The sequence below is a fragment of the Phalangium opilio genome, unplaced genomic scaffold, assembly GCF_054372755.1.
Source record: "Phalangium opilio isolate 3A_F unplaced genomic scaffold, DU_Popi_V2 ptg000088l_1, whole genome shotgun sequence".
Taxonomy (NCBI): Eukaryota; Metazoa; Arthropoda; class Arachnida; order Opiliones; family Phalangiidae; genus Phalangium; species Phalangium opilio.
In genome coordinates, this window is record NW_028324193.1 from 1,145,614 (window position 1) to 1,170,287 (window position 24,674).

The following is a 24,674-nucleotide window of genomic DNA, read 5'->3' on the forward strand; positions in this document are numbered from 1 at the left end:
GTCTGCCTACGGAGCATAAGATTCCAGGTTCCAGTCCTGGCAAGCTTGGTATTAACATTTAAAGATGATTATTAGAGTATAACGGAAGGGAAATTTATAATATTGCAATGCTTCAATAGCATTTTGATCAACTTCTAACGGGCTTGTGGCGCAATGGATAACGCGTCTGCCTACGGAGCAGAAGATTCCAGGTTCGAATCCTGGCAAGCTCGGTATTAACATTTAAAGATGATTATTAGAGTATAACGGAAGGGAAATTTATAATATTGCAATGCTTCAATAGCATTTTGGTCAAACTCTAACGTGCTTGTGGCGCAATGGATAACGCGTCTTCCTACAGAGCAGAAGGTTCCAGGTTCGAGTCCTGGCAAGCTCTTTTTTTATTTTCGTAATAGATCTTTTAGGCGTCATAAAGAATGCATAAATACAATGTTTGGAAATTTTATTTATAATACGAAGCAAGGGCTTGTGGCGTAATGGATAACGCGCCTGCCTTCGAAGCAGAAGATTCCAGGTTCGAGTCCTGGCAAGCTCGGTATTACCATTTAAAGATGATTATTAGAGTATAACGGAAGGGAAATTTATAATATTTCAAAGCTTCAATATCATTTTGATCAACCTCTAACGGGCTTGTGGCGCAATGGATAACGCGTCTGCCTACGGAGCATAAGATTCCAGGTTCGAGTCCTGTCAAGCTCGGTATTAAAATTTAAAGATGATTATTAGAGTATAACGGAAGGGAAATTTATAATATTTCAATGCTTCAATATCATTTTGATCAATCTCTAACGGGCTTGTGGCGCAATGGATAACGCGTCTGCCTACGGAGCAGAAGATTCCAGGTTGGAGTCCTGGCAAGCTCTTTTTTATTTTCGTAAAAGATCTTTTATGCGTCATAAAGAATGCATAAATACAATGTTTGGAAATTTTATTTATAATACGAAGCAAGGGCTTGTGGCGTAATGGATAACGCGTCTGCCTTCGAAGCAGAAGATTCCAGGTTGGAGTCGTGGCAAGCTCGGTATTACCATTTAAAGCTTGTTATTAGAGTATAACGGAAGGGAAATTTATAATATTTCAATGCTTCGATATCATTTTGATCAACCTTTAACGGGCTTGTGGCGCAATGGATAACGCGTCAGTCTACGGAACATAAGAGTCCAGGTTCGAGTCCTGGCAAGCGCGGTATTAACATTTAAAGATGATTATTAGAGTATAACGGAAGGGAAATTTATAATATTGCAATGCTTCAATAGCATTTTGATCAACCTATAACGGGCTTGTGGCGCGATGGATAACGCGTCTGTCTACGGAGCAGAAGATTCCAGGTTCGAGTCCTGGGTAGCTCGGTATTACCATTTAAAGATGATTATTAGAGTATAACGGAAGGGAAATTTATAATATTGCAATGCTTCAATAGCATTTTGATCATCCTCTAACGGGCTTGTGGCGCAATGAATAACGCGTCTGCCTACGGAGCAGAAGATTCCAGGTTCGAGTCCTGGCAAGCTCGGTATTACCATTTAAAGATGATTATTAGAGTATAACGGAAGGGAAATTTATAATATTTCAATGCTTCGATATCATTTTGATCAAACTCTAACGGGCTTGTGGCGCAATGGATAACGCGTCTGCCTACGGAGCATAAGAGTCCAGGTTCGAGTCCTGGCAAGCTCGGTATTAACATTTAAAGATGATTATTAGAGTATAACGGAAGGGAAATTTATAATATTTCAATGCTTCAATATCATTTTGATCAATCTCTAACGGGCTTGTGGCGCAATGGATAACGCGTCTGCCTACGGAGCAGAAGATTCCTGGTTCGAGTCCTGGCAAGCTCTTTTTTATTTTCGTAAAAGATCTTTTATGCGTCATAAAGAATGCATAAATACAATGTTTGGAAATTTTATTTATAATACGAAGCAAGGGCTTGTGGCGTAATGGATAACGCGCCTGCCTTCGAAGCAGAAGATTCCAGGTTCGAGTTCTGGCAAGCTCGGTATTACCATTTAAAGATGATTATTAGAGTATAACGGAAGGGAAATTTATAATATTTCAATGCTTCGATATCATTTTGATCAAACTCTAACGGGCTTGTGGCGCAATGGATAACGCGTCTGCCTAAGGAGCATAAGAGTCCAGGTTCGAGTCCTGGCAAGCTCGGTATTAACATTTAAAGATGATTATTAGAGTATAACGGAAGGGAAATTTATAATATTTCAATGCTTCAATATCATTTTGATCAATCTCTAACGGGCTTGTGGCGCAATGGATAACGCGTCTGCCTACGGAGCAGAAGATTCCTGGTTCGAGTCCTGGCAAGCTCATTTTTATTTTCGTAAAAGATCTTTTATGCGTCATAAAGAATGCATAAATACAATGTTTGGAAATTTTATTTATAATACGAAGCAAGGGCTTGTGGCGTAATGGATAACGCGTCTGCCTTCGAAGCAGAAGATTCCAGGTTCGAGTCGTGGCAAGCTCGGTATTACCATTTAAAGCTGATTATTAGAGTATAACGGAAGGGAAATTTATAATATTTCAATGCTTCGATATCATTTTGATCAACCTTTAACGGGCTTGTGGCGCAATGGATAACGCGTCAACCTACGGAACATAAGAGTCCAGGTTCGAGTCCAGGCAAGCGCGGTATTAACATTTAAAGATGATTATTAGCGTATAACGGAAGGGAAATTTATAATATTGCAATGCTTCAATAGCATTTTGATCAACCTATAACGGGCTTGTGGCGCGATGGATAACGCGTCTGCCTACGGAGCAGAAGATTCCAGGTTCGAGTCCTGCATAGCTCGGTATTACCTATTAAAGATGATTATTAGAGTATAACGGAAGGGAAATTTATAATATTGCAATGCTTCAATAGCATTTTGATCAACCTCTAACGGGCTTGTGGCGCAATGGATAACGCGTCTGCCTACGGAGCAGAAGATTCCAGGTTCGAGTCCTGGCAAGCTCGGTATTACCATTTAAAGATGATTATTAGAGTATAACGGAAGGGAAATTTATAATATTTCAATGCTTCGATATCATTTTGATCAAATTCTAACGGGCTTGTGGCGCAATGGATAACGCGTCTGCCTACGGAGCATAAGAGTCCAGGTTCGAGTCCTGGCAAGCTCGGTATTAACATTTAAAGATGATTATTAGAGTATAACGGAAGGGAAATTTATAATATTTCAATGCTTCAATATCATTTTGATCAATCTCTAACGGGCTTGTGGCGCAATGGATAACGCGTCTGCCTACGGAGCAGAAGATTCCTGGTTCGAGTCCTGGCAAGCTCTTTTTTATTTTCGTAAAAGATCTTTTATGCGTCATAAAGAATGCATAAATACAATGTTTGGAAATTTTATTTATAATACGAAGCAAGGGCTTGTGGCGTAATGGATAACGCGCCTGCCTTCGAAGCAGAAGATTCCAGGTTCGAGTCCTGGCAAGCTCGGTATTACCATTTAAAGATGATTATTAGAGTATAACGGAAGGGAAATTTATAATATTTCAATGCTTCGATATCATTTTGATCAAACTCTAACGGGCTTGTGGCGCAATGGATAACGCGTCTGCCTACGGAGCATAAGAGTCCAGGTTCGAGTCCTGGCAAGCTCGGTATTAACATTTAAAGATGATTATTAGAGTATAACGGAAGGGAAATTTTTAATATTTCAATGCTTCAATATCATTTTGATCAATCTCTAACGGGCTTGTGGCGCAATGGATAACGCGTCTGCCTACGGAGCAGAAGATTCCTGGTTCGAGTCCTGGCAAGCTCTTTTTTATTTTCGTAAAAGATCTTTTATGCGTCATAAAGAATGCATAAATACAATGTTTGGAAATTTTATTTATAATACGAAGCAAGGGCTTGTGGCGTAATGGATAACGCGCCTGCCTTCGAAGCAGAAGATTCCAGGTTCGAGTTCTGGCAAGCTCGGTATTACCATTTAAAGATGATTATTAGAGTATAACGGAAGGGAAATTTATAATATTTCAATGCTTCGATATCATTTTGATCAAACTCTAACGGGCTTGTGGCGCAATGGATAACGCGTCTGCCTACGGAGCATAAGAGTCCAGGTTCGAGTCCTGGCAAGCGCGGTATTAACATTTAAAGATGATTATTAGAGTATAACGGAAGGGAAATTTATAATATTTCAATGCTTCAATATCATTTTAATCAATCTCTAACGGGCTTGTGGCGCAATGGATAACGCGTCTGCCTACGGAGCAGAAGATTCCTGGTTCGAGTCCTGGCAAGCTCATTTTTATTTTCGTAAAAGATCTTTTATACGTCATAAAGAATGCATAAATACAATGTTTGGAAATTTTATTTATAATACGAAGCAAGGGCTTGTGGCGTAATGGATAACGCGTCTGCCTTCGAAGCAGAAGATTCCAGGTTCGAGTCGTGGCAAGCTCGGTATTGCCATTTAAAGCTGATTATTAGAGTATAACGGAAGGGAAATTTATAATATTTCAATGCTTCGATATCATTTTGATCAACCTTTAACGGGCTTGTGGCGCAATGGATAACGCGTCAACCTACTTAACATAAGAGTCCAGGTTCGAGTCCTGGCAAGCGCGGTATTAACATTTAAAGATGATTATTAGAGTATAACGGAAGGGAAATTTATAATATTGCAATGCTTCAATAGCATTTTGATCAACCTATAACGGGCTTGTGGCGCGATGGATAACGCGTCTGCCTACGGAGCAGAAGATTCCAGGTTCGAGACCTGGATAGCTCGGTATTACCATTTAAAGATGATTATTAGAGTATAACGGAAGGGAAATTTATAATATTGCAATGCTTCAATAGCATTTTGATCAACCTCTAACCGGCTTGTGGCGCAATGGATAACGCGTCTGCCTACGGAGCAGAAAATTCCAGGTTCGAGTCCTGGCAAGCTCGGTATTACCATTTAAAGATGATTATTAGAGTATAACGGAAGGGAAATTTATAATATTTCAATGCTTCGATATCATTTTGATCAAACTCTAACGGGCTTGTGGCGCAATGGATAACGCGTCTGCCTACGGAGCATAAGAGTCCAGGTTCGAGTCCTGGCAAGCTCGGTATTAACATTTAAAGATGATTATTAGAGTATAACGGAAGGGAAATTTATAATATTTCAATGCTTCAATATCATTTTGATCAATCTCTAACGGGCTTGTGGCGCAATGGATAACGCGTCTGCCTACGGAGCAGAAGATTCCTGGTTCGAGTCCTGGCAAGCTCATTTTTATTTTCGTAAAAGATCTTTTATACGTCATAAAGAATGCATAAATACAATGTTTGGAAATTTTATTTATAATACGAAGCAAGGGCTTGTGGCGTAATGGATAACGCGTCTGCCTTCGAAGCAGAAGATTCCAGGTTCGAGTCGTGGCAAGCTCGGTATTGCCATTTAAAGCTGATTATTAGAGTATAACGGAAGGGAAATTTATAATATTTCAATGCTTCGATATCATTTTGATCAACCTTTAACGGGCTTGTGGCGCAATGGATAACGCGTCAACCTACTTAACATAAGAGTCCAGGTTCGAGTCCTGGCAAGCGCGGTATTAACATTTAAAGATGATTATTAGAGTATAACGGAAGGGAAATTTATAATATTGCAATGCTTCAATAGCATTTTGATCAACCTATAACGGGCTTGTGGCGCGATGGATAACGCGTCTGCCTACGGAGCAGAAGATTCCAGGTTCGAGTCCTGGATAGCTCGGTATTACCATTTAAAGATGATTATTAGAGTATAACGGAAGGGAAATTTATAATATTGCAATGCTTCAATAGCATTTTGATCAACCTCTAACGGGCTTGTGGCGCAATGGATAACGCGTCTGCCTACGGAGCAGAAGATTCCAGGTTCGAGTCCTGGCAAGCTCGGTATTACCATTTAAAGATGATTATTAGAGTATAACGGAAGGGAAATTTATAATATTTCAATACTTCGATATCATTTTGATCAAACTCTAACGGGCTTGTGGCGCAATGGATAACGCGTCTGCCTACGGAGCATAAGAGTCCAGGTTCGAGTCCTGGCAAGCTCGGTATTAACATTTAAAGATGATTATTAGAGTATAACGGAAGGGAAATTTATAATATTTCAATGCTTCAATATCATTTTGATCAATCTCTAACGGGCTTGTGGCGCAATGGATAACGCGTCTGCCTACGGAGCAGAAGATTCCTGGTTCGAGTCCTGGCAAGCTCTTTTTTATTTTCGTAAAAGATCTTTTATGCGTCATAAAGAATGCATAAATACAATGTTTGGAAATTTTATTTATAATACGAAGCAAGGGCTTGTGGCGTAATGGATAACGCGCCTGCCTTCGAAGCAGAAGATACCAGGTTCGAGTCCTGGCAAGCTCGGTATTACCATTTAAAGATGATTATTAGAGTATAACGGAAGGGAAATTTATAATATTTCAATGCTTCGATATCATTTTGATCAAATTCTAACGGGCTTGTGGCGCAATGGATAACGCGTCTGCCTACGGAGCATAAGATTCCAGGTTCGAGTCCTGGCAAGCTCGGTATTACCATTTAAAGATGATTATTAGAGTATAACGGAAGGGAAATTTATAATATTTCAATGCTTCGATATCATTTTGATCAAATTCTAACGGGCTTGTGGCGCAATGGATAACGCGTCTGCCTACGGAGCATAAGAGTCCGGGTTCGAGTCCTGGCAAGCTCGGTATTAACATTTAAAGATGATTATTAGAGTATAACGGAAGGGAAATTTATAATATTTCAATGCTTCAATATCATTTTGATCATTCTCTAACGGGCTTGTGGCGCAATGGATAACGCGTCTGCCTACGGAGCAGAAGATTCCTGGTTCGAGTCCTGGCAAGCTCTTTTTTATTTTCGTAAAAGATCTTTTATGCGTCATAAAGAATGCATAAATACAATGTTTGGAAATTTTATTTATAATACGAAGCAAGGGCTTGTGGCGTAATGGATAACGCGCCTGCCTTCGAAGCAGAAGATTCCAGGTTCGAGTCCTGGCAAGCTCGGTATTACCATTTAAAGATGATTATTAGAGTATAACGGAAGGGAAATTTATAATATTTCAATGCTTCGATATCATTTTGATCATACTCTAACGGGCTTGTGGCGCAATGGATAACGCGTCTGCCTACGGAGCATAAGAGTCCAGGTTCGAGTCCTGGCAAGCTCGGTATTAACATTTAAAGATGATTATTAGAGTATAACGGAAGGGAAATTTATAATATTTCAATGCTTCAATATCATTTTGATCAATCTCTAACGGGCTTGTGGCGCAATGGATAACGCGTCTGCCTACGGAGCAGAAGATTCCTGGTTCGAGTCCTGGCAAGCTCTTTTTTATTTTCGTAAAAGATCTTTTATGCGTCATAAAGAATGCATAAATACAATGTTTGGAAATTTTATTTATAATACGAAGCAAGGGCTTGTGGCGTAATGGATAACGCGCCTGCCTTCGAAGCAGAAGATTCCAGGTTCGAGTTCTGGCAAGCTCGGTACTACCATTTAAAGATGATTATTAGAGTATAACGGAAGGGAAATTTATAATATTTCAATGCTTCGATATCATTTTGATCAAACTCTAACGGGCTTGTGGCGCAATGGATAACGCGTCTGCCTACGGAGCATAAGAGTCCAGGTTCGAGTCCTGGCAAGCGCGGTATTAACATTTAAAGATGATTATTAGAGTATAACGGAAGGGAAATTTATAATATTTCAATGCTTCAATATCATTTTGATCAATCTCTAACGGGCTTGTGGCGCAATGGATAACGCGTCTGCCTACGGAGCAGAAGATTCCTGGTTCGAGTCCTGGCAAGCTCATTTTTATTTTCGTAAAAGATCTTTTATACGTCATAAAGAATGCATAAATACAATGTTTGGAAATTTTATTTATAATACGAAGCAAGGGCTTGTGGCGTAATGGATAACGCGTCTGCCTTCGAAGCAGAAGATTCCAGGTTCGAGTCGTGGCAAGCTCGGTATTGCCATTTAAAGCTGATTATTAGAGTATAACGGAAGGGAAATTTATAATATTTCAATGCTTCGATATCATTTTGATCAACCTTTAACGGGCTTGTGGCGCAATGGATAACGCGTCAACCTACTTAACATAAGAGTCCAGGTTCGAGTCCTGGCAAGCGCGGTATTAACATTTAAAGATGATTATTAGAGTATAACGGAAGGGAAATTTATAATATTGCAATGCTTCAATAGCATTTTGATCAACCTATAACGGGCTTGTGGCGCGATGGATAACGCGTCTGCCTACGGAGCAGAAGATTCCAGGTTCGAGTCCTGGATAGCTCGGTATTACCATTTAAAGATGATTATTAGAGTATAACGGAAGGGAAATTTATAATATTGCAATGCCTCAATAGCATTTTGATCAACCTCTAACGGGCTTGTGGCGCAATGGATAACGAGTCTGCCTACGGAGCAGAAGATTCCAGGTTCGAGTCCTGGCAAGCTCGGTATTACCATTTAAAGATGATTATTAGAGTATAACGGAAGGGAAATTTATAATATTTCAATGCTTCGATATCATTTTGATCAAACTCTAACGGGCTTGTGGCGCAATGGATTACGCGTCTGCCTACGGAGCATAAGAGTCCAGGTTCGAGTCCTGGCAAGCTCGGTATTAACATTTAAAGATGATTATTAGAGTATAACGGAAGGGAAATTTATAATATTTCAATGCTTCAATATCATTTTGATCAATCTCTAACGGGCTTGTGGCGCAATGGATAACGCGTCTGCCTACGGAGCAGAAGATTCCTGGTTCGAGTCCTGGCAAGCTCTTTTTTATTTTCGTAAAAGATCTTTTATGCGTCATAAAGAATGCATAAATACAATGTTTGGAAATTTTATTTATAATACGAAGCAAGGGCTTGTGGCGTAATGCATAACGCGTCTGCCTTCGAAGCAGAAGATTCCAGGTTCGAGTCCTGGCAAGCTCGGTATTACCATTTAAAGATGATTATTAGAGTATAACGGAAGGGAAATTTATAATATTTCAAATCTTCAATATCATTTTGATCAACCTCTAACGGGCTTGTGGCGCAATGGATAACGCGTCTGCCTACGGAGCAGAAGATTCCAGGTTCGAGTCCTGGCAAGCTCGGTATTAACATTTAAAGATGATTATTAGAGTATAACGGAAGGGAAATTTATAATATTGCAATGCTTCAATAGCATTTTTATCAACCTCTAACGGGCTTGTGGCGCAATGGATAACGCGTCTGCCTACGGAGCAGGAGATTCCAGGTTCGAGTCCTGGCAAACTCGGTATTACCATTTAAAGCTGATTATTAGAGTATAACGGAAGGGAAATTTATAATATTTTAATGCTTCAATATCATTTTGATCAACCTCTAACGGGCTTGTGGCGCAATGGATAACGCGTCTGCCTACGGAGCATAAGATTCCAGGTTCGAGTCCTGGCAAGCTCGGTATTAACATTTAAAGATGATTATTAGAGTATAACGGAAGGGAAATTTATAATATTTCAATGCTTCGATATCATTTTGATCAAACTCTAACGGGCTTGTGGCGCAATGGATAACGCGTCTGCCTACGGAGCATAAGAGTCCAGGTTCGAGTCCTGGCAAGCGCGGTATTAACATTTAAAGATGATTATTAGAGTATAACGGAAGGGAAATTTATAATATTTCAATGCTTCAATATCATTTTGATCAATCTCTAACGGGCTTGTGGCGCAATGGATAACGCGTCTGCCTACGGAGCAGAAGATTCCTGGTTCGAGTCCTGGCAAGCTCATTTTTATTTTCGTAAAAGATCTTTTATACGTCATAAAGAATGCATAAATACAATGTTTGGAAATTTTATTTATAATACGAAGCAAGGGCTTGTGGCGTAATGGATAACGCGTCTGCCTTCGAAGCAGAAGATTCCAGGTTCGAGTCGTGGCAAGCACGGTATTGCCATTTAAAGCTGATTATTAGAGTATAACGGAAGGGAAATTTATAATATTTCAATGCTTCGATATCATTTTGATCAACCTTTAACGGGCTTGTGGCGCAATGGATAACGCGTCAACCTACTTAACATAAGAGTCCAGGTTCGAGTCCTGGCAAGCGCGGTATTAACATTTAAAGATGATTATTAGAGTATAACGGAAGGGAAATTTATAATATTGCAATGCTTCAATAGCATTTTGATCAACCTATAACGGGCTTGTGGCGCGATGGATAACGCGTCTGCCTACGGAGCAGAAGATTCCAGGTTCGAGTCCTGGCAAGCTCGGTATTACCATTTAAAGATGATTATTAGAGTATAACGGAAGGGAAATTTATAATATTTCAATGCTTCGATATCATTTTGATCAAACTCTAACGGGCTTGTGGCGCAATGGATAACGCGTCTGCCTACGGAGCATAAGAGTCCAGGTTCGAGTCCTGGCAAGCTCGGTATTAACATTTAAAGATGATTATTAGAGTATAACGGAAGGGAAATTTATAATATTTCAATGCTTCAATATCATTTTGATCAATCTCTAACGGGCTTGTGGCGCAATGGATAACGCGTCTGCCTACGGAGCAGAAGATTCCTGGTTCGAGTCCTGGCAAGCTCTTTTTTATTTTCGTAAAAGATCTTTTATGCGTCATAAAGAATGCATAAATACAATGTTTGGAAATTTTATTTATAATACGAAGCAAGGGCTTGTGGCGTAATGGATAACGCGCCTGCCTTCGAAGCAGAAGATACCAGGTTCGAGTCCTGGCAAGCTCGGTATTACCATTTAAAGATGATTATTAGAGTATAACGGAAGGGAAATTTATAATATTTCAAAGCTTCCATATCATTTTGATCAACCTCTAACGGGCTTGTGGCGCAATGGATAACGCGTCTGCCTACGGAGCATAAGATTCCAGGTTCGAGTCCTGTCAAGCTCGGTATTAAAATTTAAAGATGATTATTAGAGTATAACGGAAGGGAAATTTATAATATTTCAATGCTTCAATATCATTTTGATCAATCTCTAACGGGCTTGTGGCGCAATGGATAACGCGTCTGCCTACGGAGCAGAAGATTCCTGGTTCGAGTCCTGGCAAGCTCTTTTTTATTTTCGTAAAAGATCTTTTATGCGTCATAAAGAATGCATAAATACAATGTTTGGAAATTTTATTTATAATACGAAGCAAGGGCTTGTGGCGTAATGGATAACGCGCCTGCCTTCGAAGCAGAAGATTCCAGGTTCGAGTCGTGGCAAGCTCGGTATTACCATTTAAAGCTGATTATTAGAGTATAACGGAAGGGAAATTTATAATATTTCAATGCTTCGATATCATTTTGATCAACCTTTAACGGGCTTGTGGCGCAATGGATAACGCGTCAACCTACGGAACATAAGAGTCCAGGTTCGAGTCCTGGCAAGCGCGGTATTAACATTTAAAGATGATTATTAGAGTATAACGGAAGGGAAATTTATAATATTGCAATGCTTCAATAGCATTTTGATCAACCTATAACGGGCTTGTGGCGCGATGGATAACGCGTCTGCCTACGGAGCAGAAGATTCCAGGTTCGAGTCCTGGATAGCTCGGTATTACCATTTAAAGATGATTATTAGAGTATAACGGAAGGGAAATTTATAATATTGCAATGCTTCAATAGCATTTTGATCAACCTCTAACGGGCTTGTGGCGCAATGGATAACGCGTCTGCCTACGGAGCAGAAGATTCCAGGTTCGAGTCCTGGCAAGCTCGGTATTACCATTTAAAGATGATTATTAGAGTATAACGGAAGGGAAATTTATAATATTTCAAAGCTTCAATATCATTTTGATCAACCTCTAACGGGCTTGTGGCGCAATGGATAACGCGTCTGCCTACGGAGCATAAGATTCCAGGTTCGAGTCCTGTCAAGCTCGGTATTAAAATTTAAAGATGATTATTAGAGTATAACGGAAGGGAAATTTATAATATTTCAATGCTTCAATATCATTTTGATCAATCTCTAACGGGCTTGTGGCGCAATGGATAACGCGTCTGCCTACGGAGCAGAAGATTCCTGGTTCGAGTCCTGGCAAGCTCTTTTTTATTTTCGTAAAAGATGTTTTATGCGTCATAAAGAATGCATAAATACAATGTTTGGAAATTTTATTTATAATACGAAGCAAGGGCTTATGGCGTAATGGATAACGCGCCTGCCTTCGAAGCAGAAGATTCCAGGTTCGAGTCGTGGCAAGCTCGGTATTACCATTTAAAGCTGATTATTAGAGTATAACGGAAGGGAAATTTATAATATTTCAATGCTTCGATATCATTTTGATCAACCTTTAACGGGCTTGTGGCGCAATGGATAACGCGTCAACCTACGGAACATAAGAGTCCAGGTTCGAGTCCTGGCAAGCGCGGTATTAACATTTAAAGATGATTATTAGAGTATAACGGAAGGGAAATTTATAATATTGCAATGCTTCAATAGCATTTTGATCAACCTATAACGGGCTTGTGGCGCGATGGATAACGCGTCTGCCTACGGAGCAGAAGATTCCAGGTTCGAGTCCTGGATAGTTCGGTATTACCATTTAAAGATGATTATTAGAGTATAACGGAAGGGAAATTTATAATATTGCAATGCTTCAATAGCATTTTGATCAACCTCTAACGGGCTTGTGGCGCAATGGATAACGCGTCTGCCTACGGAGCAGAAGATTCCAGGTTCGAGTCCTGGCAAGCTCGGTAATACCATTTAAAGATGATTATTAGAGTATAACGGAAGGGAAATTTATAATATTTCAATGCTTCGATATCATTTTGATCAAACTCTAACGGGCTTTTGGCGCAATGGATAACGCGTCTGCCTACGGAGCATAAGAGTCCAGGTTCGAGTCCTGGCAAGCTCGGTATTAACATTTAAAGATGATTATTAGAGTATAACGGAAGGGAAATTTATAATATTTCAATGCTTCAATATCATTTTGATCAATCTCTAACGGGCTTGTGGCGCAATGGATAACGCGTCTGCCTACGGAGCAGAAGATTCCTGGTTCGAGTCCTGGCAAGCTCTTTTTTATTTTCGTAAAAGATCTTTTATGCGTCATAAAGAATGCATAAATACAATGTTTGGAAATTTTATTTATAATACGAAGCAAGGGCTTGTGGCGTAATGGATAACGCGCCTGCCTTCGAAGCAGAAGATTCCAGGTTCGAGTCGTGGCAAGCTCGGTATTACCATTTAAAGCTGATTATTAGAGTATAACGGAAGGGAAATTTATAATATTTCAATGCTTCGATATCATTTTGATCAACCTTTAACGGGCTTGTGGCGCAATGGATAACGCGTCAACCTACGGAACATAAGAGTCCAGGTTCGAGTCCTGGCAAGCGCGGTATTAACATTTAAAGATGATTATTAGAGTATAACGGAAGGGAAATTTATAATATTGCAATGCTTCAATAGCATTTTGATCAACCTATAACGGGCTTGTGGCGCGATGGATAACGCGTCTGCCTACGGAGCAGAAGATTCCAGGTTCGAGTCCTGGATAGCTCGGTATTACCATTTAAAGATGATTATTAGAGTATAACGGAAGGGAAATTTATAATATTGCAATGCTTCAATAGCATTTTGATCAACCTCTAACGGGCTTGTGGCGCAATGGATAACGCGTCTGCCTACGGAGCAGAAGATTCCAGGTTCGAGTCCTGGCAAGCTCGGTATTACCATTTAAAGATGATTATTAGAGTATAACGGAAGGGAAATTTATAATATTTCAAAGCTTCAATATCATTTTGATCAACCTCTAACGGGCTTGTGGCGCAATGGATAACGCGTCTGCCTACGGAGCATAAGATTCCAGGTTCGAGTCCTGTCAAGCTCGGTATTAAAATTTAAAGATGATTATTAGAGTATAACGGAAGGGAAATTTATAATATTTCAATGCTTCAATATCATTTTGATCAATCTCTAACGGGCTTGTGGCGCAATGGATAACGCGTCTGCCTACGGAGCAGAAGATTCCTGGTTCGAGTCCTGGCAAGCTCTTTTTTATTTTCGTAAAAGATGTTTTATGCGTCATAAAGAATGCATAAATACAATGTTTGGAAATTTTATTTATAATACGAAGCAAGGGCTTATGGCGTAATGGATAACGCGCCTGCCTTCGAAGCAGAAGATTCCAGGTTCGAGTCGTGGCAAGCTCGGTATTACCATTTAAAGCTGATTATTAGAGTATAACGGAAGGGAAATTTATAATATTTCAATGCTTCGATATCATTTTGATCAACCTTTAACGGGCTTGTGGCGCAATGGATAACGCGTCAACCTACGGAACATAAGAGTCCAGGTTCGAGTCCTGGCAAGCGCGGTATTAACATTTAAAGATGATTATTAGAGTATAACGGAAGGGAAATTTATAATATTGCAATGCTTCAATAGCATTTTGATCAACCTATAACGGGCTTGTGGCGCGATGGATAACGCGTCTGCCTACGGAGCAGAAGATTCCAGGTTCGAGTCCTGGATAGTTCGGTATTACCATTTAAAGATGATTATTAGAGTATAACGGAAGGGAAATTTATAATATTGCAATGCTTCAATAGCATTTTGATCAACCTCTAACGGGCTTGTGGCGCAATGGATAACGCGTCTGCCTACGGAGCAGAAGATTCCAGGTTCGAGTCCTGGCAAGCTCGGTAATACCATTTAAAGATGATTATTAGAGTATAACGGAAGGGAAATTTATAATATTTCAATGCTTCGATATCATTTTGATCAAACTCTAACGGGCTTTTGGCGCAATGGATAACGCGTCTGCCTACGGAGCATAAGAGTCCAGGTTCGAGTCCTGGCAAGCTCGGTATTAACATTTAAAGATGATTATTAGAGTATAACGGAAGGGAAATTTATAATATTTCAATGCTTCAATATCATTTTGATCAATCTCTAACGGGCTTGTGGCGCAATGGATAACGCGTCTGCCTACGGAGCAGAAGATTCCTGGTTCGAGTCCTGGCAAGCTCTTTTTTATTTTCGTAAAAGATCTTTTATGCGTCATAAAGAATGCATAAATACAATGTTTGGAAATTTTATTTATAATACGAAGCAAGGGCTTGTGGCGTAATGGATAACGCGCCTGCCTTCGAAGCAGAAGATTCCAGGTTCGAGTCGTGGCAAGCTCGGTATTACCATTTAAAGCTGATTATTAGAGTATAACGGAAGGGAAATTTATAATATTTCAATGCTTCGATATCATTTTGATCAACCTTTAACGGGCTTGTGGCGCAATGGATAACGCGTCAACCTACGGAACATAAGAGTCCAGGTTCGAGTCCTGGCAAGCGCGGTATTAACATTTAAAGATGATTATTAGAGTATAACGGAAGGGAAATTTATAATATTGCAATGCTTCAATAGCATTTTGATCAACCTATAACGGGCTTGTGGCGCGATGGATAACGCGTCTGCCTACGGAGCAGAAGATTCCAGGTTCGAGTCCTGGATAGCTCGGTATTACCATTTAAAGATGATTATTAGAGTATAACGGAAGGGAAATTTATAATATTGCAATGCTTCAATAGCATTTTGATCAACCTCTAACGGGCTTGTGGCGCAATGGATAACGCGTCTGCCTACGGAGCAGAAGATTCCAGGTTCGAGTCCTGGCAAGCTCGGTATTACCATTTAAAGATGATTATTAGAGTATAACGGAAGGGAAATTTATAATATTTCAAAGCTTCAATATCATTTTGATCAACCTCTAACGGGCTTGTGGCGCAATGGATAACGCGTCTGCCTACGGAGCATAAGATTCCAGGTTCGAGTCCTGTCAAGCTCGGTATTAAAATTTAAAGATGATTATTAGAGTATAACGGAAGGGAAATTTATAATATTTCAATGCTTCAATATCATTTTGATCAATCTCTAACGGGCTTGTGGCGCAATGGATAACGCGTCTGCCTACGGAGCAGAAGATTCCTGGTTCGAGTCCTGGCAAGCTCTTTTTTATTTTCGTAAAAGATGTTTTATGCGTCATAAAGAATGCATAAATACAATGTTTGGAAATTTTATTTATAATACGAAGCAAGGGCTTATGGCGTAATGGATAACGCGCCTGCCTTCGAAGCAGAAGATTCCAGGTTCGAGTCGTGGCAAGCTCGGTATTACCATTTAAAGCTGATTATTAGAGTATAACGGAAGGGAAATTTATAATATTTCAATGCTTCGATATCATTTTGATCAACCTTTAACGGGCTTGTGGCGCAATGGATAACGCGTCAACCTACGGAACATAAGAGTCCAGGTTCGAGTCCTGGCAAGCGCGGTATTAACATTTAAAGATGATTATTAGAGTATAACGGAAGGGAAATTTATAATATTGCAATGCTTCAATAGCATTTTGATCAACCTATAACGGGCTTGTGGCGCGATGGATAACGCGTCTGCCTACGGAGCAGAAGATTCCAGGTTCGAGTCCTGGATAGTTCGGTATTACCATTTAAAGATGATTATTAGAGTATAACGGAAGGGAAATTTATAATATTGCAATGCTTCAATAGCATTTTGATCAACCTCTAACGGGCTTGTGGCGCAATGGATAACGCGTCTGCCTACGGAGCAGAAGATTCCAGGTTCGAGTCCTGGCAAGCTCGGTAATACCATTTAAAGATGATTATTAGAGTATAACGGAAGGGAAATTTATAATATTTCAATGCTTCGATATCATTTTGATCAAACTCTAACGGGCTTTTGGCGCAATGGATAACGCGTCTGCCTACGGAGCATAAGAGTCCAGGTTCGAGTCCTGGCAAGCTCGGTATTAACATTTAAAGATGATTATTAGAGTATAACGGAAGGGAAATTTATAATATTTCAATGCTTCAATATCATTTTGATCAATCTCTAACGGGCTTGTGGCGCAATGGATAACGCGTCTGCCTACGGAGCAGAAGATTCCTGGTTCGAGTCCTGGCAAGCTCTTTTTTATTTTCGTAAAAGATCTTTTATGCGTCATAAAGAATGCATAAATACAATGTTTGGAAATTTTATTTATAATACGAAGCAAGGGCTTGTGGCGTAATGGATAACGCGCCTGCCTTCGAAGCAGAAGATTCCAGGTTCGAGTCGTGGCAAGCTCGGTATTACCATTTAAAGCTGATTATTAGAGTATAACGGAAGGGAAATTTATAATATTTCAATGCTTCGATATCATTTTGATCAACCTTTAACGGGCTTGTGGCGCAATGGATAACGCGTCAACCTACGGAACATAAGAGTCCAGGTTCGAGTCCTGGCAAGCGCGGTATTAACATTTAAAGATGATTATTAGAGTATAACGGAAGGGAAATTTATAATATTGCAATGCTTCAATAGCATTTTGATCAACCTATAACGGGCTTGTGGCGCGATGGATAACGCGTCTGCCTACGGAGCAGAAGATTCCAGGTTCGAGTCCTGGATAGCTCGGTATTACCATTTAAAGATGATTATTAGAGTATAACGGAAGGGAAATTTATAATATTGCAATGCTTCAATAGCATTTTGATCAACCTCTAACGGGCTTGTGGCGCAATGGATAACGCGCCTGCCTTCGAAGCAGAAGATACCAGGTTCGAGTCCTGGCAAGCTCGGTATTACCATTTAAAGATGATTATTAGAGTATAACGGAAGGGAAATTTATAATATTTCAAAGCTTCCATATCATTTTGATCAACCTCTAACGGGCTTGTGGCGCAATGGATAACGCGTCTGCCTACGGAGCATAAGATTCCAGGTTCGAGTCCTGTCAAGCTCGGTATTAAAATTTAAAGATGATTATTAGAGTATAACGGAAGGGAAATTTATAATATTTCAATGCTTCAATATCATTTTGATCAATCTCTAACGGGCTTGTGGCGCAATGGATAACGCGTCTGCCTACGGAGCAGAAGATTCCTGGTTCGAGTCCTGGCAAGCTCTTTTTTATTTTCGTAAAAGATCTTTTATGCGTCATAAAGAATGCATAAATACAATGTTTGGAAATTTTATTTATAATACGAAGCAAGGGCTTGTGGCGTAATGGATAACGCGCCTGCCTTCGAAGCAGAAGATTCCAGGTTCGAGTCGTGGCAAGCTCGGTATTACCATTTAAAGCTGATTATTAGAGTATAACGGAAGGGAAATTTATAATATTTCAATGCTTCGATATCATTTTGATCAACCTTTAACGGGCTTGTGGCGCAATGGATAACGCGTCAACCTACGGAACATAAGAGTCCAGGTTCGAGTCCTGGCAAGCGCGGTATTAACATTTAAAGATGATTATTAGAGTATAACGGAAGGGAAATTTATAATATTGCAATGCTTCAATAGCATTTTGATCAACCTATAACGGGCTTGTGGCGCGATGGATAACGCGTCTGCCTACGGAGCAGAAGATTCCAGGTTCGAGTCCTGGATAGCTCGGTATTACCATTTAAAGATGATTATTAGAGTATAACGGAAGGGAAATTTATAATATTGCAATGCTTCAATAGCATTTTGATCAACCTATAACGGGCTTGTGGCGCGATGGATAACGCGTCTGCCTACGGAGCAGAAGATTCCAGGTTCGAGTCCTGGATAGCTCGGTATTACCATTTAAAGATGATTATTAGAGTATAACGGAAGGGAAATTTATAATATTGCAATGCTTCAATAGCATTTTGATCAACCTCTAACGGGCTTGTGGCGCAATGGATAACGCGCCTGCCTTCGAAGCAGAAGATACCAGGTTCGAGTCCTGGCAAGCTCGGTATTACCATTTAAAGATGATTATTAGAGTATAACGGAAGGGAAATTTATAATATTTCAAAGCTTCCATATCATTTTGATCAACCTCTAACGGGCTTGTGGCGCAATGGATAACGCGTCTGCCTACGGAGCATAAGATTCCAGGTTCGAGTCCTGTCAAGCTCGGTATTAAAATTTAAAGATGATTATTAGAGTATAACGGAAGGGAAATTTATAATATTTCAATGCTTCAATATCATTTTGATCAATCTCTAACGGGCTTGTGGCGCAATGGATAACGCGTCTGCCTACGGAGCAGAAGATTCCTGGTTCGAGTCCTGGCAAGCTCTTTTTTATTTTCGTAAAAGATCTTTTATGCGTCATAAAGAATGCATAAATACAATGTTTGGAAATTTTATTTATAATACGAAGCAAGGGCTTGTGGCGTAATGGATAACGCGCCTGCCTTCGAAGCAGAAGATTCCAGGTTCGAGTCGTGGCAAGCTCGGTATTACCATTTAAAGCTGATTATTAGAGTATAACGGAAGGGAAATTTATAATATTTCAATGCTTCGATATCATTTTGATCAACCTTTAACGGGCTTGTGGCGCAATGGATAACGCGTCAACCTACGGAACATAAGAGTCCAGGTTCGAGTCCTGGCAAGCGCGGTATTAACATTTAAAGATGATTATTAGAGTATAACGGAAGGGAAATTTATAATATTGCAATGCTTCAATAGCATTTTGATCAACCTATAACGGGCTTGTGGCGCGATGGATAACGCGTCTGCCTACGGAGCAGAAGATTCCAGGTTCGAGTCCTGGATAGCTCGGTATTACCATTTAAAGATGATTATTAGAGTATAACGGAAGGGAAATTTATAATATTGCAATGCTTCAATAGCATTTTGATCAACCTCTAACGGGCTTGTGGCGCAATGGATAACGCGTCTGCCTACGGAGCAGAAGATTCCAGGTTCGAGTCCTGGCAAGCTCGGTATTACCATTTAAAGATGATTATTAGAGTATAACGGAAGGGAAATTTATAATATTTCAAAGCTTCAATATCATTTTGATCAACCTCTAACGGGCTTGTGGCGCAATGGATAACGCGTCTGCCTACGGAGCATAAGATTCCAGGTTCGAGTCCTGTCAAGCTCGGTATTAAAATTTAAAGATGATTATTAGAGTATAACGGAAGGGAAATTTATAATATTTCAATGCTTCAATATCATTTTGATCAATCTCTAACGGGCTTGTGGCGCAATGGATAACGCGTCTGCCTACGGAGCAGAAGATTCCTGGTTCGAGTCCTGGCAAGCTCTTTTTTATTTTCGTAAAAGATGTTTTATGCGTCATAAAGAATGCATAAATACAATGTTTGGAAATTTTATTTATAATACGAAGCAAGGGCTTATGGCGTAATGGATAACGCGCCTGCCTTCGAAGCAGAAGATTCCAGGTTCGAGTCGTGGCAAGCTCGGTATTACCATTTAAAGCTGATTATTAGAGTATAACGGAAGGGAAATTTATAATATTTCAATGCTTCGATATCATTTTGATCAACCTTTAACGGGCTTGTGGCGCAATGGATAACGCGTCAACCTACGGAACATAAGAGTCCAGGTTCGAGTCCTGGCAAGCGCGGTATTAACATTTAAAGATGATTATTAGAGTATAACGGAAGGGAAATTTATAATATTGCAATGCTTCAATAGCATTTTGATCAACCTATAACGGGCTTGTGGCGCGATGGATAACGCGTCTGCCTACGGAGCAGAAGATTCCAGGTTCGAGTCCTGGATAGTTCGGTATTACCATTTAAAGATGATTATTAGAGTATAACGGAAGGGAAATTTATAATATTGCAATGCTTCAATAGCATTTTGATCAACCTCTAACGGGCTTGTGGCGCAATGGATAACGCGTCTGCCTACGGAGCAGAAGATTCCAGGTTCGAGTCCTGGCAAGCTCGGTAATACCATTTAAAGATGATTATTAGAGTATAACGGAAGGGAAATTTATAATATTTCAATGCTTCGATATCATTTTGATCAAACTCTAACGGGCTTTTGGCGCAATGGATAACGCGTCTGCCTACGGAGCATAAGAGTCCAGGTTCGAGTCCTGGCAAGCTCGGTATTAACATTTAAAGATGATTATTAGAGTATAACGGAAGGGAAATTTATAATATTTCAATGCTTCAATATCATTTTGATCAATCTCTAACGGGCTTGTGGCGCAATGGATAACGCGTCTGCCTACGGAGCAGAAGATTCCTGGTTCGAGTCCTGGCAAGCTCTTTTTTATTTTCGTAAAAGATCTTTTATGCGTCATAAAGAATGCATAAATACAATGTTTGGAAATTTTATTTATAATACGAAGCAAGGGCTTGTGGCGTAATGGATAACGCGCCTGCCTTCGAAGCAGAAGATTCCAGGTTCGAGTCGTGGCAAGCTCGGTATTACCATTTAAAGCTGATTATTAGAGTATAACGGAAGGGAAATTTATAATATTTCAATGCTTCGATATCATTTTGATCAACCTTTAACGGGCTTGTGGCGCAATGGATAACGCGTCAACCTACGGAACATAAGAGTCCAGGTTCGAGTCCTGGCAAGCGCGGTATTAACATTTAAAGATGATTATTAGAGTATAACGGAAGGGAAATTTATAATATTGCAATGCTTCAATAGCATTTTGATCAACCTATAACGGGCTTGTGGCGCGATGGATAACGCGTCTGCCTACGGAGCAGAAGATTCCAGGTTCGAGTCCTGGATAGCTCGGTATTACCATTTAAAGATGATTATTAGAGTATAACGGAAGGGAAATTTATAATATTGCAATGCTTCAATAGCATTTTGATCAACCTCTAACGGGCTTGTGGCGCAATGGATAACGCGTCTGCCTACGGAGCAGAAGATTCCAGGTTCGAGTCCTGGCAAGCTCGGTAATACCATTTAAAGATGATTATTAGAGTATAACGGAAGGGAAATTTATAATATTTCAATGCTTCGATATCATTTTGATCAAACTCTAACGGGCTTTTGGCGCAATGGATAACGCGTCTGCCTACGGAGCATAAGAGTCCAGGTTCGAGTCCTGGCAAGCTCGGTATTAACATTTAAAGATGATTATTAGAGTATAACGGAAGGGAAATTTATAATATTTCAATGCTTCAATATCATTTTGATCAATCTCTAACGGGCTTGTGGCGCAATGGATAACGCGTCTGCCTACGGAGCAGAAGATTCCTGGTTCGAGTCCTGGCAAGCTCTTTTTTATTTTCGTAAAAGATCTTTTATGCGTCATAAAGAATGCATAAATACAATGTTTGGAAATTTTATTTATAATACGAAGCAAGGGCTTGTGGCGTAATGGATAACGCGCCTGCCTTCGAAGCAGAAGATTCCAGGTTCGAGTCGTGGCAAGCTCGGTATTACCATTTAAAGCTGATTATTAGAGTATAACGGAAGGGAAATTTATAATATTTCAATGCTTCGATATCATTTTGATCAACCTTTAACGGGCTTGTGGCGCAATGGATAACGCGTCAACCTACGGAACATAAGAGTCCAGGTTCGAGTCCTGGCAAGCGCGGTATTAACATTTAAAGATGATTATTAGAGTATAACGGAAGGGAAATTTATAATATTGCAATGCTTCAATAGCATTTTGATCAACCTATAACGGGTTTGTGGCGCGATGGATAACGCGTCTGCCTACGGAGCAGAAGATTCCAGGTTCGAGTCCTGGATAGCTCGGTATTACCATTTAAAGATGATTATTAGAGTATAACGGAAGGGAAATTTATAATATTGCAATGCTTCAATAGCATTTTGATCAACCTCTAACGGGCTTGTGGCGCAATGGATAACGCGTCTGCCTACGGAGCAGAAGATTCCAGGTTCGAGTCCTGGCAAGCTCGGTATAACCATTTAAAGATGATTATTAGAGTATAACGGAAGGGAAATTTATAATATTTCAATGCTTCGATATCATTTTGATCAAACTCTAACGGGCTTGTGGCGCAATGGATAACGCGTCTGCCTATGGAGCATAAGAGTCCAGGTTCGAGTCCTGGCAAGCTCGGTATTAACATTTAAAGATGATTATTAGAGTATAACGGAAGGGAAATTTATAATATTTCAATGCTTCAATATCATTTTGATCAATCCCTAACGGGCTTGTGGCGCGATGGATAACGCGTCTGCCTACGGAGCAGAAGATTTCAGGTTCGAGTCCTGGCAAGCTCTTTTTTTATTTTCGTAATAGATCTTTTATGCGTCATAAAGAATGCATATATACAATGTTTGGAAATTTTATTTATAATACGAAGCAAGGGCTTGTGGCGTAATGCATAACGCGTCTGCCTTCGAAGCAGAAGATTCCAGGTTCGAGTCCTGGCAAGCTCGGTATTACCATTTAAAGCTGATTATTAGAGTATAACGGAAGGGAAATTTATAATATTTCAATGCTTCGATATCATTTTGATCAAACTCTAACGGGCTTGTGGCGCAATGGATAACGCGTCTGCCTACGGAGCAGAAGATTCCAGGTTCGAGTCCTGCAAGCTCGGTATTAACATTTAAAGATGATTATTAGACTATAACGGAAGGGAAATTTATAATATTGCAATGCTTCAATATCATTTTGATCAAACTCTAACGGGCTTGTGGCGCAATGGATAACGCGTCTGCCTACGGAGTAGAAGATTCCAGGTTCGTGTCCTGGCAAGCTCTTTCTTTATTTTCGTAAAAGATCTTTTATGCGTCATAAAGAATGCATAAATACAATGTTTGGAAATTTTATTTATAATACCAAGCAAGGGCTTGTGGCGTAATGGATAACGCGTCTGCCTTCGAAGCAGAAGATTCCAGGTTCGAGTCCTGGCAAGCTCGGTATTACCATTTAAAGATGATTATTAGAGTATAACGGAAGGGAAATTTATAATATTTCAATGCTTCAATATCATTTTGATCAACCTCTAACGGGCTTGTGGCGCAATGGATAACGCGTCTGCCTACGGAGCATAAGAGTCCAGGTTCGAGTCCTGGCAAGCTCGGTATTAACATTTAAAGATGATTATTAGAGTATAACGGAAGGGAAATTAATAATATTTCAATGCTTCAATATCATTTTGATCAATCTCTAACGGGCTTGTGGCGCAATGGATAACGCGTCTGCCTACGGAGCAGAAGATTCCTGGTTCGAGTCCTGGCAAGCTCTTTTTTATTTTCGTAAAAGATCTTTTATGCGTCATAAAGAATGCATAAATACAATGTTTGGAAATTTTATTTATAATACGAAGCAAGGGCTTGTGGCGTAATGGATAACGCGCCTGCCTTCGAAGCAGAAGATTCCAGGTTCAAGTCGTGGCAAGCTCGGTATTACCATTTAAAGCTGATTATTAGAGTATAACGGAAGGGAAATTTATAATATTTCAATGCTTCGATATCATTTTGATCAACCTTTAACGGGCTTGTGGCGCAATGGATAACGCGTCAACCTACGGAACATAAGAGTCCAGGTTCGAGTCCTGGCAAGCGCGGTATTAACATTTAAAGATGATTATTAGAGTATAACGGAAGGGAAATTTATAATATTGCAATGCTTCAATAGCATTTTGATCAACCTATAACGGGTTTGTGGCGCGATGGATAACGCGTCTGCCTACGGAGCAGAAGATTCCAGGTTCGAGTCCTGGATAGCTCGGTATTACCATTTAAAGATGATTATTAGAGTATAACGGAAGGGAAATTTATAATATTGCAATGCTTCAATAGCATTTTGATCAACCTCTAACGGGCTTGTGGCGCAATGGATAACGCGTCTGCCTACGGAGCAGAAGATTCCAGGTTCGAGTCCTGGCAAGCTCGGTATAACCATTTAAAGATGATTATTAGAGTATAACGGAAG

General features: G+C 40.0%; 80 non-coding genes across 80 annotated transcripts; all 80 read left to right on the plus strand.

The window, feature by feature from the left end:
* The first annotated feature begins 139 nt into the window (after positions 1-139).
* On the plus strand, positions 140-212 carry TRNAR-ACG (transfer RNA arginine (anticodon ACG)). Its single transcript has one exon. It is a non-coding gene; the product is annotated as a tRNA-Arg (tRNA).
* Positions 213-462: 250 nt separating this feature from the next.
* TRNAR-UCG (transfer RNA arginine (anticodon UCG)) lies at positions 463-535 on the plus strand. The gene has a single exon. It is a non-coding gene; the product is annotated as a tRNA-Arg (tRNA).
* A 255-nt stretch (positions 536-790) lies between these two features.
* Positions 791-863, plus strand: TRNAR-ACG (transfer RNA arginine (anticodon ACG)). Its single transcript has one exon. It is a non-coding gene; the product is annotated as a tRNA-Arg (tRNA).
* A 577-nt stretch (positions 864-1,440) lies between these two features.
* Positions 1,441-1,513, plus strand: TRNAR-ACG (transfer RNA arginine (anticodon ACG)). The gene has a single exon. It is a non-coding gene; the product is annotated as a tRNA-Arg (tRNA).
* Positions 1,514-1,604: 91 nt separating this feature from the next.
* TRNAR-ACG (transfer RNA arginine (anticodon ACG)) lies at positions 1,605-1,677 on the plus strand. The gene has a single exon. It is a non-coding gene; the product is annotated as a tRNA-Arg (tRNA).
* Positions 1,678-1,768: 91 nt separating this feature from the next.
* On the plus strand, positions 1,769-1,841 carry TRNAR-ACG (transfer RNA arginine (anticodon ACG)). The gene has a single exon. It is a non-coding gene; the product is annotated as a tRNA-Arg (tRNA).
* An 85-nt stretch (positions 1,842-1,926) lies between these two features.
* On the plus strand, positions 1,927-1,999 carry TRNAR-UCG (transfer RNA arginine (anticodon UCG)). Its single transcript has one exon. It is a non-coding gene; the product is annotated as a tRNA-Arg (tRNA).
* A 91-nt stretch (positions 2,000-2,090) lies between these two features.
* TRNAL-AAG (transfer RNA leucine (anticodon AAG)) lies at positions 2,091-2,163 on the plus strand. Its single transcript has one exon. It is a non-coding gene; the product is annotated as a tRNA-Leu (tRNA).
* Positions 2,164-2,254: 91 nt separating this feature from the next.
* On the plus strand, positions 2,255-2,327 carry TRNAR-ACG (transfer RNA arginine (anticodon ACG)). The gene has a single exon. It is a non-coding gene; the product is annotated as a tRNA-Arg (tRNA).
* Positions 2,328-2,412: 85 nt separating this feature from the next.
* On the plus strand, positions 2,413-2,485 carry TRNAR-UCG (transfer RNA arginine (anticodon UCG)). Its single transcript has one exon. It is a non-coding gene; the product is annotated as a tRNA-Arg (tRNA).
* Positions 2,486-2,904: 419 nt separating this feature from the next.
* TRNAR-ACG (transfer RNA arginine (anticodon ACG)) lies at positions 2,905-2,977 on the plus strand. Its single transcript has one exon. It is a non-coding gene; the product is annotated as a tRNA-Arg (tRNA).
* A 91-nt stretch (positions 2,978-3,068) lies between these two features.
* On the plus strand, positions 3,069-3,141 carry TRNAR-ACG (transfer RNA arginine (anticodon ACG)). Its single transcript has one exon. It is a non-coding gene; the product is annotated as a tRNA-Arg (tRNA).
* Positions 3,142-3,232: 91 nt separating this feature from the next.
* TRNAR-ACG (transfer RNA arginine (anticodon ACG)) lies at positions 3,233-3,305 on the plus strand. Its single transcript has one exon. It is a non-coding gene; the product is annotated as a tRNA-Arg (tRNA).
* An 85-nt stretch (positions 3,306-3,390) lies between these two features.
* On the plus strand, positions 3,391-3,463 carry TRNAR-UCG (transfer RNA arginine (anticodon UCG)). Its single transcript has one exon. It is a non-coding gene; the product is annotated as a tRNA-Arg (tRNA).
* A 91-nt stretch (positions 3,464-3,554) lies between these two features.
* TRNAR-ACG (transfer RNA arginine (anticodon ACG)) lies at positions 3,555-3,627 on the plus strand. The gene has a single exon. It is a non-coding gene; the product is annotated as a tRNA-Arg (tRNA).
* Positions 3,628-3,718: 91 nt separating this feature from the next.
* TRNAR-ACG (transfer RNA arginine (anticodon ACG)) lies at positions 3,719-3,791 on the plus strand. The gene has a single exon. It is a non-coding gene; the product is annotated as a tRNA-Arg (tRNA).
* An 85-nt stretch (positions 3,792-3,876) lies between these two features.
* On the plus strand, positions 3,877-3,949 carry TRNAR-UCG (transfer RNA arginine (anticodon UCG)). The gene has a single exon. It is a non-coding gene; the product is annotated as a tRNA-Arg (tRNA).
* Positions 3,950-4,040: 91 nt separating this feature from the next.
* On the plus strand, positions 4,041-4,113 carry TRNAR-ACG (transfer RNA arginine (anticodon ACG)). The gene has a single exon. It is a non-coding gene; the product is annotated as a tRNA-Arg (tRNA).
* Positions 4,114-4,204: 91 nt separating this feature from the next.
* TRNAR-ACG (transfer RNA arginine (anticodon ACG)) lies at positions 4,205-4,277 on the plus strand. Its single transcript has one exon. It is a non-coding gene; the product is annotated as a tRNA-Arg (tRNA).
* An 85-nt stretch (positions 4,278-4,362) lies between these two features.
* TRNAR-UCG (transfer RNA arginine (anticodon UCG)) lies at positions 4,363-4,435 on the plus strand. Its single transcript has one exon. It is a non-coding gene; the product is annotated as a tRNA-Arg (tRNA).
* A 583-nt stretch (positions 4,436-5,018) lies between these two features.
* Positions 5,019-5,091, plus strand: TRNAR-ACG (transfer RNA arginine (anticodon ACG)). Its single transcript has one exon. It is a non-coding gene; the product is annotated as a tRNA-Arg (tRNA).
* Positions 5,092-5,182: 91 nt separating this feature from the next.
* Positions 5,183-5,255, plus strand: TRNAR-ACG (transfer RNA arginine (anticodon ACG)). Its single transcript has one exon. It is a non-coding gene; the product is annotated as a tRNA-Arg (tRNA).
* Positions 5,256-5,340: 85 nt separating this feature from the next.
* TRNAR-UCG (transfer RNA arginine (anticodon UCG)) lies at positions 5,341-5,413 on the plus strand. The gene has a single exon. It is a non-coding gene; the product is annotated as a tRNA-Arg (tRNA).
* A 419-nt stretch (positions 5,414-5,832) lies between these two features.
* Positions 5,833-5,905, plus strand: TRNAR-ACG (transfer RNA arginine (anticodon ACG)). Its single transcript has one exon. It is a non-coding gene; the product is annotated as a tRNA-Arg (tRNA).
* A 91-nt stretch (positions 5,906-5,996) lies between these two features.
* Positions 5,997-6,069, plus strand: TRNAR-ACG (transfer RNA arginine (anticodon ACG)). Its single transcript has one exon. It is a non-coding gene; the product is annotated as a tRNA-Arg (tRNA).
* Positions 6,070-6,160: 91 nt separating this feature from the next.
* Positions 6,161-6,233, plus strand: TRNAR-ACG (transfer RNA arginine (anticodon ACG)). The gene has a single exon. It is a non-coding gene; the product is annotated as a tRNA-Arg (tRNA).
* An 85-nt stretch (positions 6,234-6,318) lies between these two features.
* TRNAR-UCG (transfer RNA arginine (anticodon UCG)) lies at positions 6,319-6,391 on the plus strand. Its single transcript has one exon. It is a non-coding gene; the product is annotated as a tRNA-Arg (tRNA).
* Positions 6,392-6,482: 91 nt separating this feature from the next.
* TRNAR-ACG (transfer RNA arginine (anticodon ACG)) lies at positions 6,483-6,555 on the plus strand. Its single transcript has one exon. It is a non-coding gene; the product is annotated as a tRNA-Arg (tRNA).
* A 91-nt stretch (positions 6,556-6,646) lies between these two features.
* Positions 6,647-6,719, plus strand: TRNAR-ACG (transfer RNA arginine (anticodon ACG)). The gene has a single exon. It is a non-coding gene; the product is annotated as a tRNA-Arg (tRNA).
* Positions 6,720-6,810: 91 nt separating this feature from the next.
* TRNAR-ACG (transfer RNA arginine (anticodon ACG)) lies at positions 6,811-6,883 on the plus strand. Its single transcript has one exon. It is a non-coding gene; the product is annotated as a tRNA-Arg (tRNA).
* Positions 6,884-6,968: 85 nt separating this feature from the next.
* On the plus strand, positions 6,969-7,041 carry TRNAR-UCG (transfer RNA arginine (anticodon UCG)). Its single transcript has one exon. It is a non-coding gene; the product is annotated as a tRNA-Arg (tRNA).
* Positions 7,042-7,132: 91 nt separating this feature from the next.
* Positions 7,133-7,205, plus strand: TRNAR-ACG (transfer RNA arginine (anticodon ACG)). The gene has a single exon. It is a non-coding gene; the product is annotated as a tRNA-Arg (tRNA).
* Positions 7,206-7,296: 91 nt separating this feature from the next.
* On the plus strand, positions 7,297-7,369 carry TRNAR-ACG (transfer RNA arginine (anticodon ACG)). The gene has a single exon. It is a non-coding gene; the product is annotated as a tRNA-Arg (tRNA).
* An 85-nt stretch (positions 7,370-7,454) lies between these two features.
* TRNAR-UCG (transfer RNA arginine (anticodon UCG)) lies at positions 7,455-7,527 on the plus strand. Its single transcript has one exon. It is a non-coding gene; the product is annotated as a tRNA-Arg (tRNA).
* A 91-nt stretch (positions 7,528-7,618) lies between these two features.
* Positions 7,619-7,691, plus strand: TRNAR-ACG (transfer RNA arginine (anticodon ACG)). Its single transcript has one exon. It is a non-coding gene; the product is annotated as a tRNA-Arg (tRNA).
* Positions 7,692-7,782: 91 nt separating this feature from the next.
* On the plus strand, positions 7,783-7,855 carry TRNAR-ACG (transfer RNA arginine (anticodon ACG)). The gene has a single exon. It is a non-coding gene; the product is annotated as a tRNA-Arg (tRNA).
* Positions 7,856-7,940: 85 nt separating this feature from the next.
* Positions 7,941-8,013, plus strand: TRNAR-UCG (transfer RNA arginine (anticodon UCG)). Its single transcript has one exon. It is a non-coding gene; the product is annotated as a tRNA-Arg (tRNA).
* Positions 8,014-8,432: 419 nt separating this feature from the next.
* On the plus strand, positions 8,433-8,505 carry TRNAR-ACG (transfer RNA arginine (anticodon ACG)). Its single transcript has one exon. It is a non-coding gene; the product is annotated as a tRNA-Arg (tRNA).
* Positions 8,506-8,596: 91 nt separating this feature from the next.
* Positions 8,597-8,669, plus strand: TRNAR-ACG (transfer RNA arginine (anticodon ACG)). Its single transcript has one exon. It is a non-coding gene; the product is annotated as a tRNA-Arg (tRNA).
* A 91-nt stretch (positions 8,670-8,760) lies between these two features.
* Positions 8,761-8,833, plus strand: TRNAR-ACG (transfer RNA arginine (anticodon ACG)). The gene has a single exon. It is a non-coding gene; the product is annotated as a tRNA-Arg (tRNA).
* An 85-nt stretch (positions 8,834-8,918) lies between these two features.
* TRNAR-UCG (transfer RNA arginine (anticodon UCG)) lies at positions 8,919-8,991 on the plus strand. Its single transcript has one exon. It is a non-coding gene; the product is annotated as a tRNA-Arg (tRNA).
* A 91-nt stretch (positions 8,992-9,082) lies between these two features.
* Positions 9,083-9,155, plus strand: TRNAR-ACG (transfer RNA arginine (anticodon ACG)). The gene has a single exon. It is a non-coding gene; the product is annotated as a tRNA-Arg (tRNA).
* A 91-nt stretch (positions 9,156-9,246) lies between these two features.
* TRNAR-ACG (transfer RNA arginine (anticodon ACG)) lies at positions 9,247-9,319 on the plus strand. Its single transcript has one exon. It is a non-coding gene; the product is annotated as a tRNA-Arg (tRNA).
* A 91-nt stretch (positions 9,320-9,410) lies between these two features.
* On the plus strand, positions 9,411-9,483 carry TRNAR-ACG (transfer RNA arginine (anticodon ACG)). Its single transcript has one exon. It is a non-coding gene; the product is annotated as a tRNA-Arg (tRNA).
* Positions 9,484-9,574: 91 nt separating this feature from the next.
* TRNAR-ACG (transfer RNA arginine (anticodon ACG)) lies at positions 9,575-9,647 on the plus strand. Its single transcript has one exon. It is a non-coding gene; the product is annotated as a tRNA-Arg (tRNA).
* A 91-nt stretch (positions 9,648-9,738) lies between these two features.
* On the plus strand, positions 9,739-9,811 carry TRNAR-ACG (transfer RNA arginine (anticodon ACG)). The gene has a single exon. It is a non-coding gene; the product is annotated as a tRNA-Arg (tRNA).
* A 413-nt stretch (positions 9,812-10,224) lies between these two features.
* TRNAR-ACG (transfer RNA arginine (anticodon ACG)) lies at positions 10,225-10,297 on the plus strand. Its single transcript has one exon. It is a non-coding gene; the product is annotated as a tRNA-Arg (tRNA).
* Positions 10,298-10,388: 91 nt separating this feature from the next.
* Positions 10,389-10,461, plus strand: TRNAR-ACG (transfer RNA arginine (anticodon ACG)). Its single transcript has one exon. It is a non-coding gene; the product is annotated as a tRNA-Arg (tRNA).
* A 91-nt stretch (positions 10,462-10,552) lies between these two features.
* TRNAR-ACG (transfer RNA arginine (anticodon ACG)) lies at positions 10,553-10,625 on the plus strand. The gene has a single exon. It is a non-coding gene; the product is annotated as a tRNA-Arg (tRNA).
* Positions 10,626-10,710: 85 nt separating this feature from the next.
* TRNAR-UCG (transfer RNA arginine (anticodon UCG)) lies at positions 10,711-10,783 on the plus strand. Its single transcript has one exon. It is a non-coding gene; the product is annotated as a tRNA-Arg (tRNA).
* A 255-nt stretch (positions 10,784-11,038) lies between these two features.
* On the plus strand, positions 11,039-11,111 carry TRNAR-ACG (transfer RNA arginine (anticodon ACG)). The gene has a single exon. It is a non-coding gene; the product is annotated as a tRNA-Arg (tRNA).
* A 577-nt stretch (positions 11,112-11,688) lies between these two features.
* TRNAR-ACG (transfer RNA arginine (anticodon ACG)) lies at positions 11,689-11,761 on the plus strand. The gene has a single exon. It is a non-coding gene; the product is annotated as a tRNA-Arg (tRNA).
* A 255-nt stretch (positions 11,762-12,016) lies between these two features.
* On the plus strand, positions 12,017-12,089 carry TRNAR-ACG (transfer RNA arginine (anticodon ACG)). Its single transcript has one exon. It is a non-coding gene; the product is annotated as a tRNA-Arg (tRNA).
* Positions 12,090-12,666: 577 nt separating this feature from the next.
* TRNAR-ACG (transfer RNA arginine (anticodon ACG)) lies at positions 12,667-12,739 on the plus strand. Its single transcript has one exon. It is a non-coding gene; the product is annotated as a tRNA-Arg (tRNA).
* A 255-nt stretch (positions 12,740-12,994) lies between these two features.
* On the plus strand, positions 12,995-13,067 carry TRNAR-ACG (transfer RNA arginine (anticodon ACG)). Its single transcript has one exon. It is a non-coding gene; the product is annotated as a tRNA-Arg (tRNA).
* Positions 13,068-13,644: 577 nt separating this feature from the next.
* On the plus strand, positions 13,645-13,717 carry TRNAR-ACG (transfer RNA arginine (anticodon ACG)). The gene has a single exon. It is a non-coding gene; the product is annotated as a tRNA-Arg (tRNA).
* Positions 13,718-13,972: 255 nt separating this feature from the next.
* TRNAR-ACG (transfer RNA arginine (anticodon ACG)) lies at positions 13,973-14,045 on the plus strand. Its single transcript has one exon. It is a non-coding gene; the product is annotated as a tRNA-Arg (tRNA).
* Positions 14,046-14,622: 577 nt separating this feature from the next.
* On the plus strand, positions 14,623-14,695 carry TRNAR-ACG (transfer RNA arginine (anticodon ACG)). Its single transcript has one exon. It is a non-coding gene; the product is annotated as a tRNA-Arg (tRNA).
* Positions 14,696-14,950: 255 nt separating this feature from the next.
* On the plus strand, positions 14,951-15,023 carry TRNAR-ACG (transfer RNA arginine (anticodon ACG)). The gene has a single exon. It is a non-coding gene; the product is annotated as a tRNA-Arg (tRNA).
* Positions 15,024-15,600: 577 nt separating this feature from the next.
* TRNAR-ACG (transfer RNA arginine (anticodon ACG)) lies at positions 15,601-15,673 on the plus strand. Its single transcript has one exon. It is a non-coding gene; the product is annotated as a tRNA-Arg (tRNA).
* A 255-nt stretch (positions 15,674-15,928) lies between these two features.
* On the plus strand, positions 15,929-16,001 carry TRNAR-ACG (transfer RNA arginine (anticodon ACG)). Its single transcript has one exon. It is a non-coding gene; the product is annotated as a tRNA-Arg (tRNA).
* A 577-nt stretch (positions 16,002-16,578) lies between these two features.
* Positions 16,579-16,651, plus strand: TRNAR-ACG (transfer RNA arginine (anticodon ACG)). Its single transcript has one exon. It is a non-coding gene; the product is annotated as a tRNA-Arg (tRNA).
* Positions 16,652-16,906: 255 nt separating this feature from the next.
* Positions 16,907-16,979, plus strand: TRNAR-ACG (transfer RNA arginine (anticodon ACG)). The gene has a single exon. It is a non-coding gene; the product is annotated as a tRNA-Arg (tRNA).
* Positions 16,980-17,556: 577 nt separating this feature from the next.
* TRNAR-UCG (transfer RNA arginine (anticodon UCG)) lies at positions 17,557-17,629 on the plus strand. The gene has a single exon. It is a non-coding gene; the product is annotated as a tRNA-Arg (tRNA).
* A 255-nt stretch (positions 17,630-17,884) lies between these two features.
* On the plus strand, positions 17,885-17,957 carry TRNAR-ACG (transfer RNA arginine (anticodon ACG)). Its single transcript has one exon. It is a non-coding gene; the product is annotated as a tRNA-Arg (tRNA).
* Positions 17,958-18,698: 741 nt separating this feature from the next.
* On the plus strand, positions 18,699-18,771 carry TRNAR-UCG (transfer RNA arginine (anticodon UCG)). The gene has a single exon. It is a non-coding gene; the product is annotated as a tRNA-Arg (tRNA).
* A 255-nt stretch (positions 18,772-19,026) lies between these two features.
* On the plus strand, positions 19,027-19,099 carry TRNAR-ACG (transfer RNA arginine (anticodon ACG)). The gene has a single exon. It is a non-coding gene; the product is annotated as a tRNA-Arg (tRNA).
* A 577-nt stretch (positions 19,100-19,676) lies between these two features.
* TRNAR-ACG (transfer RNA arginine (anticodon ACG)) lies at positions 19,677-19,749 on the plus strand. Its single transcript has one exon. It is a non-coding gene; the product is annotated as a tRNA-Arg (tRNA).
* A 255-nt stretch (positions 19,750-20,004) lies between these two features.
* On the plus strand, positions 20,005-20,077 carry TRNAR-ACG (transfer RNA arginine (anticodon ACG)). Its single transcript has one exon. It is a non-coding gene; the product is annotated as a tRNA-Arg (tRNA).
* Positions 20,078-20,654: 577 nt separating this feature from the next.
* TRNAR-ACG (transfer RNA arginine (anticodon ACG)) lies at positions 20,655-20,727 on the plus strand. Its single transcript has one exon. It is a non-coding gene; the product is annotated as a tRNA-Arg (tRNA).
* Positions 20,728-20,982: 255 nt separating this feature from the next.
* TRNAR-ACG (transfer RNA arginine (anticodon ACG)) lies at positions 20,983-21,055 on the plus strand. The gene has a single exon. It is a non-coding gene; the product is annotated as a tRNA-Arg (tRNA).
* A 577-nt stretch (positions 21,056-21,632) lies between these two features.
* On the plus strand, positions 21,633-21,705 carry TRNAR-ACG (transfer RNA arginine (anticodon ACG)). The gene has a single exon. It is a non-coding gene; the product is annotated as a tRNA-Arg (tRNA).
* A 255-nt stretch (positions 21,706-21,960) lies between these two features.
* On the plus strand, positions 21,961-22,033 carry TRNAR-ACG (transfer RNA arginine (anticodon ACG)). Its single transcript has one exon. It is a non-coding gene; the product is annotated as a tRNA-Arg (tRNA).
* A 577-nt stretch (positions 22,034-22,610) lies between these two features.
* On the plus strand, positions 22,611-22,683 carry TRNAR-ACG (transfer RNA arginine (anticodon ACG)). The gene has a single exon. It is a non-coding gene; the product is annotated as a tRNA-Arg (tRNA).
* Positions 22,684-22,774: 91 nt separating this feature from the next.
* TRNAH-AUG (transfer RNA histidin (anticodon AUG)) lies at positions 22,775-22,847 on the plus strand. The gene has a single exon. It is a non-coding gene; the product is annotated as a tRNA-His (tRNA).
* Positions 22,848-23,097: 250 nt separating this feature from the next.
* TRNAR-UCG (transfer RNA arginine (anticodon UCG)) lies at positions 23,098-23,170 on the plus strand. Its single transcript has one exon. It is a non-coding gene; the product is annotated as a tRNA-Arg (tRNA).
* Positions 23,171-23,583: 413 nt separating this feature from the next.
* On the plus strand, positions 23,584-23,656 carry TRNAR-UCG (transfer RNA arginine (anticodon UCG)). Its single transcript has one exon. It is a non-coding gene; the product is annotated as a tRNA-Arg (tRNA).
* A 91-nt stretch (positions 23,657-23,747) lies between these two features.
* TRNAR-ACG (transfer RNA arginine (anticodon ACG)) lies at positions 23,748-23,820 on the plus strand. The gene has a single exon. It is a non-coding gene; the product is annotated as a tRNA-Arg (tRNA).
* A 91-nt stretch (positions 23,821-23,911) lies between these two features.
* On the plus strand, positions 23,912-23,984 carry TRNAR-ACG (transfer RNA arginine (anticodon ACG)). The gene has a single exon. It is a non-coding gene; the product is annotated as a tRNA-Arg (tRNA).
* Positions 23,985-24,561: 577 nt separating this feature from the next.
* On the plus strand, positions 24,562-24,634 carry TRNAR-ACG (transfer RNA arginine (anticodon ACG)). The gene has a single exon. It is a non-coding gene; the product is annotated as a tRNA-Arg (tRNA).
* The last annotated feature ends 40 nt before the right edge of the window (positions 24,635-24,674 follow it).